Source organism: Lygodium microphyllum, chromosome 13 (assembly GCF_053477565.2).
Source record: "Lygodium microphyllum isolate KBCC chromosome 13, Lygodium_microphyllum_v1.1.10, whole genome shotgun sequence".
Lineage (NCBI taxonomy): Eukaryota > Viridiplantae > Streptophyta > Polypodiopsida > Schizaeales > Lygodiaceae > Lygodium > Lygodium microphyllum.
In genome coordinates this window covers 82,742,083-82,751,036 of record NC_141147.1, presented here as the reverse complement: position 1 = coordinate 82,751,036, position 8,954 = coordinate 82,742,083, and positions in this window count along the sequence as shown.

Below are 8,954 nucleotides of genomic sequence, written 5' to 3'. Positions count from 1 at the left end.
TAAAGTAATCTGGCTACAAATAGAGTGGAACTCATTCAAATGAGTAGACATAAGTGTATGTTCCTTCATATGAAGGTCCACAAGTTTCTTTAACTAGTATAACTATAAAGCAGGGATTCGTTTACCATAAAGCTTGTATATTTTCTCCCATAACTACCACGCACCACCCTCAATCTCAATGACATTAAAATCTACTTGCTTAGATAAAGATAAAATGAGAGTGGATTTGCACCACTCATCAAGATATGTCAGCATCCATATCCTCTCACTGTATGCCTTTGCATTCCAATGGTCTAACTTGCTTCTTTTACACTAAAAACTTGCCATATATGGATCTTCTAATAATTGAAGTTATTGACATCCAACTTATAATGTTGAAGATGGTACTATCCTTAGAGGTGCTAGAAGCACCTGCCATTATGATTATAAAGAAAAGAGAGAATTTGCTATTGTAATAATTGTAAACTAGCTCCAAAATTGATCCAAAAATGAATGAAATAAGGGCAGAACAACCCAATGTGTCGTATCCACCACTAAATTGTCTCATATAAGTATCTACTCTCAATAAAGTAGCTCAAAAACCAAATTTCAGTAATGCTACCCATAATATTACAATAAATAATGAGACAATTGTAAGAGTACTTACACTCCCAAGGAAGTCTGAATAGCGATAAGGCCAACAATACAACTAGCAATGTCCAAGAAAGAGCATGCATCTCCAAGTGCCAAATAATGTCAAAGAATCCAAAAGTGTCAAATATAGATGTGTCCCACCCATGAGGTAACCATGTATATAAGCTAACTATACACAAGAGATCTCCAAACACATGTGAGATGTACCACATGTTGGGGGTAAAGGTGCATGTGTCTAGTTGTTTATGTATTACCAGACTTACAATACCCGAATACCTATACACTGTAGGTGGCAAGTGCCCATCAGTGTCAATTTATTTTTTAGTGATATTTAAATAATGAAAAGGATGGTCACACCTTGTGACTATTGGAGCTCCCACATCTCTCTCTCTCTCTCTCTCTCTCTCTCTCTCTCTCTCTCTCTCTCTCTCTCTCTCTCTCTCTCTCTCTCTCTCTCTCTCTCTCTCTCTCTCTCTCTCTCTCTCTCTCTCTCCTTCCACCTTAGCTCTTGCTTCTGCTTGTCCGCTTCCACTCTAGGCTCACTTCATTCAATTGGTATCAAAGTAGCCAACCATTTGGGGAGCTTCTTCATTCTTTGCTTCATCCCAAATTCAAAGCTTCAATTCAAGGTTTCATGGCAACCATTATTTCTTTCTCTTGAGGTATGCATTGAATCTTTCCTTCTTCCACTTATTCTAGCTTTCTCCATGCTCATTGAGGAGCTTCCCAAGGCTTAGTTGAGCCTTGTTGAGTGCTTATTAAGCTGAGGAGGAGTAGCTATTTTATCCATTTTGAGTGGATACAAAGCATATTGTAGAATCATAGATAGCTATGGCAGCTTGACAACATTGTCGTATTTTGGCCATAACTTTTGTATATGGTATCAGATTTAGGTGTTCTATAGCTAGAAACAAAGAGCACGAAGAGAACTACAAATTTAGGCACTCATAGTGCAATTTTTTGTCTTTGTTTCACACTAAACAGAGTTGTTCTAGTTTAAATAGAAACAAATAATAAACTCCATAATGCATGTTTGATGCTTTGGGGATATTATTTTGGTGCCTGAATGGTATGCTTAAGCTTTTGGCTGACTTAAGCACACATTTGGCTCAATTTTCTCAAATATTTCATTGCTATAATAATAAGACTGAATGTCATTTATCTAAAAAAAACATATGTTTCTTGTCATTTGATGATGTTGAGGCTTGGTATTGATGCTTGAATGTTAGCTTGACACTTGGGGATGCTCGGAACACATGTTGAGATGCTTTTGGGATTTAATTGTGCTTGTATTGGCTCAGGTTTAGTAGATATTTTACTACTATTGATAGTGGATACTAAACAATTGTCTGATAAAGATTATGATCATTATGCTTTGAAGCTCCTTAGGTACCACATATTGGATGTACCGACACTTTGGTTATCATGTATGCCTATGGATATGTTTATGACTAGAGCTTGGATGCTTTCACATTGGTTGTCATTTTTGTCCTTGGATGTTATAGTCAAAGTCTTACAAACTACTTGGGTTCAATGCTATCGAATGTATGCTCTATGGATCTTGGATGTGTAAATGTCATTCATATGGTGTCTTGAGCTTTCTTTCTACTTTGGCATTTGACTTTTGCTTCAATGGAAGCTACTCGACTTTGTGTATTGAGCCACATTGGCATTTGGATGTACTACAATGCATTTGGTTTATGCTATTGAGCTTGAGCTTATCAGAGTGAGATAATGGGACTCATTGTGAAATGTACATACTCTCTTCATATTTATTGGATGTAGTTATCCTATCGTGGGCTGATTTGATCTCTTGACTTGGACCTCCACATATCTGGCAGTTCTCTTCATTTACCGTTGAGACCTACCCTGTGCATTATATCTATGCCTATTGCATGTATGGTTTTTAACACACTGTAGTTGTGATATTCTTCAATATCAATTGTTCCTGGCTTCTTCCTTCTTAGTTTCTCACAGTTGATTGTTGGCATATTGCTACAATTTATTATAGTAGCATGTCATTTTAGTTTTACGTATTCTATTTGAGGGCAATCACCTAGACTTGACAGTTTTTTGCTTACAGTTTGTGGATAGCTCAATACTTAGGTAGTATCTATTGTCTCTCACTTGATTTAGCTATGGTTTTGAAATTAATTTATAGGGTATTACAATAGTGTGTCTTACCCTTCTTTGTACTTGCTTGGTCTCATTATGGCTAGTGGTTCTTGCAATAATGCTATCTTCAATATTGAGAAACTGGATGGGACCAATTATAGCTATTGGAAGACCTAGATATGGTGGATTTTACTATAGAAATTGCAAGTTCAACACTCAAAAATCAGGGCTCCAAACCCTCAAATATTACGGCTTAGGATTGGGATAAACTGGATGAGTTATGCAAGTCCACAATCATTTATCACTCTCTAAGCAGGTTCACTACAATATTGTAATTGAAAATCAAACTGTATATGAGCTTTTGACACAAATTAAGAATATTTATGACAAGCAGAGTCCTGCATCTCAAATGTATTGATCGAAATAGTTGATGGACCTTTGCATGAAGGAAGGGACTTCTATGTCTACACACTTGAATGAGTTTCACTCCATCATCATCCATTTGGCTTCACAAGAGATTGAGTTTAAGGATACTTTACTATTTCTACTTGGTACTCTACTTGAGTCGTGGGACACTTTTCGAATGGCTCTCTATGCCAAAAATGGATTGAAATTACACAATGTTAAGAGTGCCCTTTGATAGAAGAGGTAAACAGAAAGAATGTGGATGCTTCTTTACATCACATGCATTGACTTTGAGAGGCTACTAAGATGGAAATAGCCGTGGTAGAGACTTTAATAGGTCTCACTCTAGGACACGTAAACTGTCAAGGCTAGTAAGATGGAAATGGTCATGGTAGAGACTTTAATAGGTCTCGGTCTAGGACATGTAAACTGTCTTGTAGGAAGTCTCGTGGCCATAAGTTTGATCTTACTTGTCATTATTCTAGAAAAGTGGGCCATATTCGGCCACAATGCCATAAAATGCACGAATACAAGTGCAAAGAAAAGGGAAAGTGTAAAGTGTAGGACAAGAACGATGATCATAATATTGTGCCTAGAAAGTCTAGTGTCAAATTTGAGGGGATTAATGTAGTGCAACCTAATATATCTAATGATCTTATCTTGGAATCTTCTTTGGATGCTTCACGATTGGATGATGCTTTGTTAGGATATACTCAGTATTGGTTGATAGATTCAAGAGCTTCCTTTCATGTGACCCCTCATAAAGAGTAGTTTCCCTCTTATCACAGTATGATTGGATCTGTCCATTTGGTAATGACATGGCATTGGAGATAGCTGGTATTAGTGATGTCCAGCTGCATTTTGGTCTAGAAAACATGTTCACTCTTCATGATGTACATCATGTACCAACTCTCACGAAGAGCCTTATATCTACTGGCACCTTGGACGATGCAGGTTATATTGCCTCTTTTGGTGATTCCTCATGTAACATTAGCCGTGGTGGGAATCTCATTATTGCACATAATGCTAAGTCTAGTACCCTCTATTCTTTGCTTATATCTAGGTCAATTGACCATATTTTGGTTGTGGCTAAAATTCCACATGTATCTCTTTGGCATTGTCACCTTCTACATGACTTAAAAAGAAATGAAAATACTTAACCAATTTGTAGTATCTTCCACCCCTGAACTATAAGTGTTTTGAGTCTTATGATATTTCTTTATATGGCAAACAAACACGTAGTATGCATAAGAAGTCTAGCATGAGGCACACGCCTTTGGCTCTTGTTCATTTGTATGTATGTGGTCCCATGCCTTGTTAGTCTCGCTAGGTTGTGCAAAGTAATTTCTCACATTCATTGATGATTACTCACATAAGGTCATGGCTTACCTTATTAATTAGAAATCGGATGTCTTGTCTACTTTCAATGTTGGCTTGCTCTTATTGAGAGCCAACCTGGATATATGTTGAAATGCCTAAGATCTGATCATTGGGGTGAGAACATCTCAAAAATTTTTGATTAGTTTTGCAATGAGTAGGGTATTAAGCATTAGTTGGCCACCAACTACATCCCTCCTCAGAATGGTATTGCCAAACACTTAAACATGACAATTCATGAGAGGGTCTATAGTATGCTTAGCTAGGTTGGCTTACCCCAATATGTGCTAGATAAGCTGCAAAAAAAGCTTGATCCAAAGACTAAAACATGTATTTTTATTGGATACTCTTTAGAGAAAAAAGGGTATCATTGTTACAACCTTGTCACAAGTGAGTTCAAAGTGAGAGAGATATTATCTTTTATGAGATAAGCAGTTGGTATGCATCTAGTGATGTTACATTAGATGATGATGATAATCATGATAGTTATGTGCATAAAGAAAAGAAAAAATCATGAACCCTTAGTGGACTAGAAATATCATCTAGTACTACATCTACATTTAGTCCTTGGTGTCTGGAAGACTAAGGAGTAGTCCCACATCTGTAGGCGGATCTACAAGTATTGTAGGTAAAGACAAAGGAAAGAAGAAAGTGTTGGATGGAAATGATGCATCTATCAGTCATTTGGGATTTGATGGAGATTTTAGTGGTTGAGAGAGCTTGGATAATGAGCCTGGCATTCTTTCAATAAAGACATCAGGTGTACAGAGAGCACATGGTAATGTAAAGGCTCCATATTAACTGATCAAGTGGTATGCAGGTCTAGCAGCATAAGATACCATGTTAATATTAAAATATTTGGTTTTGAAGGTTATGCAGCTCACATTATGCTTATATGGTAAAGGTAGTTGAGGAAGTTGAGCCCACTTGTTTTGAGGATGCTATTGGTCATGCTCATTGGGATGCAGCAATGGATGAGGAGATGGTTGCACTAGAAGCCAATAAGACTTGGGATTTGGTATCCTTGTCTAAGAGCAAGAAAGCTATTAGATGTAAGTGGGTTTACAAAATCAAGCATAATGCAAATGGTTCGGTTAGCAGGTATAAGGCTAGGTCGGTTGCAAAAGGCTATCCTCAAACATATGGCACATATTATGAAGAGACATTTAGCCTAGATACTAGGATGATAACTGTTAGATGTGTGATTGCTTTGGTAGCAGCCAAAGGTTGGAATTTGTGGCAAATGGATGTCAAGAATTCCTTCTTGCATAGTGAATTACAAGAAAATGTGTATATGGAGCAGCCAAGAGGTTATGAGGATTTAGAGCATCCCACATATGTATGCAAGTTAAAGAAAGGACTCTATCAGCTAAAGCAAGCACCTAGAGCATGGTCTAACAAGATTGGAAAATATCTTGTCAACATTGGCTTTTATGTTTCTAATGCTGGCCACTCACTTTATGTGAGAAAGGGAGATGCAAGTTTGATAATCATAGTCATCTATGTGGATGACTTGATTATTACAAGTGACAATAATAGTGGGATTATTGAAGTTAAGGACTTTTTGAAGAAAAATTTTGAGATGAAGGATTGGGTGAGCTGAGGTACTTTTTTGGTATTGAGGTGATCAGATGTGATGATGGTATATGGCTATCCCAAAGGCAATATGGGTTGGATGTGTTATCCAAGTATAGTATGATAGCATGTAAGCCTCTTTTAGTACCATTGAGGGAAAATGTGAGGTTGAGTGGTGATGTTGGGATGAGATAGAAGACCCTACTATGTTTAGGAGGATAGTAGGTAGTCTGGTTTACATGAGTATCCTAAGGCAAAACTTGAGCTATGATGTCCGCCTTGTCAGTCAGTTTATACACATGCCTAGAAAACCTCATTTTGGATGCAGTTAGACACATATTGAGGTATGTGAAGTACACTTTACATTATGGACTTCTTTATGAGGCAGGTAAGGATGTACATGCATTTGGATACACAGATGCCGATTAGGCTGATAGCATGTCAAACAGAAGATCTACCAACGGATTCATATTTTCCTTTGGTAATGTAGCAGTTACATGGAGTAGCAAAAAGCAACCTATAGTTGCTTTATTGAGTACGGAGATTGATTATAGAGGTGCTGCTATGGCAACATGTGAGGTAGTGTGATTGCAAAAGTTATTGGGTAATTTGGATGTGCAAGGAAATGGTTCACTTTTATCATTCATTGTGACAACATGAGCAACATACAGCTAGCTAGGAACCCAGTGTTCCATGCTAGGATAAAACACATTGAGGTGCACTACCACTTTGTGAAACAGAAGGTACTTGTAGGAGAGATTAACTTGGTATATGTCAGCACACATGATCAAATAGCTTACATTTTCACAAAGGGATTGGATGTAGAGAAGCTTCAAAAGTTTCGAAGCTTATTCGGAGTTGCATAGATACAATTGAGCTTAAGGGGGAGTGTTGAGATGGCAAGCTCAATACATGCAAACATTGATGATGGACCGCTTGGCTAGATGGGTCCACACATCTACACTCAGCACATTGGTGGTCATTATCATCATCACATGGCCATTCACTTATCACTTATTATATTTAGTTTATTGCACCTACCTATAGTTGGCATAGTTATAGTGCCAGTCGATTAGTGTAGTGAGCTAAGCACTATTTGAGTGAGTAGACTACTTTCCTTTATGTTGTATCTTATCTATACTTTGTGTACATTGTATTGTGTATGAAAGAAGAAGAAGAAACCAACAAGAAAATGTTTTGATTTCCATCTCTCTTCTTGTGTTCTTGAGTGAGCTTCCTCATGTGTGTGGTGTGTGTTTTGGTGCAGCAGCTCGAGCAAGTCCCCCTCACCACATGATTCTTGACACAAATCTAGTTCTAATTTTTCTCTTAGATGGGGAGAATGTAGAGCATGTAAATGAGTAGAGGAAACTTTAAAAGAATAGCAAGATGATGGAAGTTTATCACTCTAATGTTACTCACCATGATATGGAGTGGATATGATAGAGATTAAAAAGTCTGCATAGATAAGATCTCAAAGCTTTCATAGATGGTCATAGTTGGTTGAGGGCAAGTCCAAAATTACAAAGGCACATATTTCATTCTCGCTCAGCAAACTTGATAGTGGCATATAGACTTCTCTACTAGTATGAGTCTAATAGGACACATCCCACAAGAAGATGAGTTTGCTAAATGATTCCTCTAGACTTACCAAGCATGAAACAATATAATTCTTTCGATGTTGGGTTCTACTTCATGCTTGCATCTTTGAAGTAAGAAAGGGACTGGATGCTCACCTCATTGATTGGTTTCAAAGGCAACTATGTACACACCCTTCCTTGGACCTCTAGCTTCTTGCCCAATGAACAATGCTTCATAAGTATAATGTACCTGCCACTTAATATAGAAGTTAACATTTGGTAGCTTCTCAAGGTCTTCTCCTAGTTTCTGTTATCTATATTTCTTAAGAATAATTAGACTTTGATTTGATTAGGTAACACTGGGTAGAATTCTAGTACTTAGTCAAGGCAATCACTTTATAATCAACGAGATCAAGAGTAGACCAATTGTTGCATTTGGTTCATAGTGAGTGAGAGGCAAGGTCAAGTTTGTACTTGATTCTGCTACCTTCTAGTGAAGTGCCTTGCATCAATCCACAAGGATCAATGTATGAGGCCCTACAGACCTAATACTCACTAATAGAATTCTAGTACTCAATCAATACAATCACTTTATAATCGACGAGATCAAGGGTAGACCAATTGTTGCATTTGGTTCATAGTGAGTGAGAGATAAGGGCAAGTTTGTACTTGACTTTGCTACCTTAGGGAAAAATCTCATCTCCATTTATCTAAAATAACTCTTGGTTAGATTCTATGATTGAGACCCTAGTAAAGTCATCGATTAGTTCTACCTTATTTTTACATAGTTGAAAAGTATCGAATTAATTGAGTCCACCTTGTCATTGAGCATTTTTCATTGGGAAATTTTTATTGCCCACTTTCCATTCTTAATGTGGCATTCTTTAGTTTTCTAAATATAGAATACTACATACATAGTTCGACACTCAAAGCTTTTTTCAATCATTGTTATCACAGGGTTTATTTCACATCTTTCTTAGATCCCTTTCCAAATAGTGTAGTGATACTATAAATATTTACATTGACATATCCACTCATAAGAGTCATAAGTTGAAAAAAGACTGCCCTTTTATAGGGCAAGCACCTAGCCCTTAACTCTGATCTGCCAATGCACCACCCCACTAAAGATTATATAGATTTCATCCTCTATGATAGGAGCAGCTATGCAATTATCATTACTAGACTAGGGCCCCTTGGTTTCCACACTATCTCATAAGAGGGAACATTTTGTATGAGAGCTCCTATGTAGGCATATGTCAAGTGTCCAAA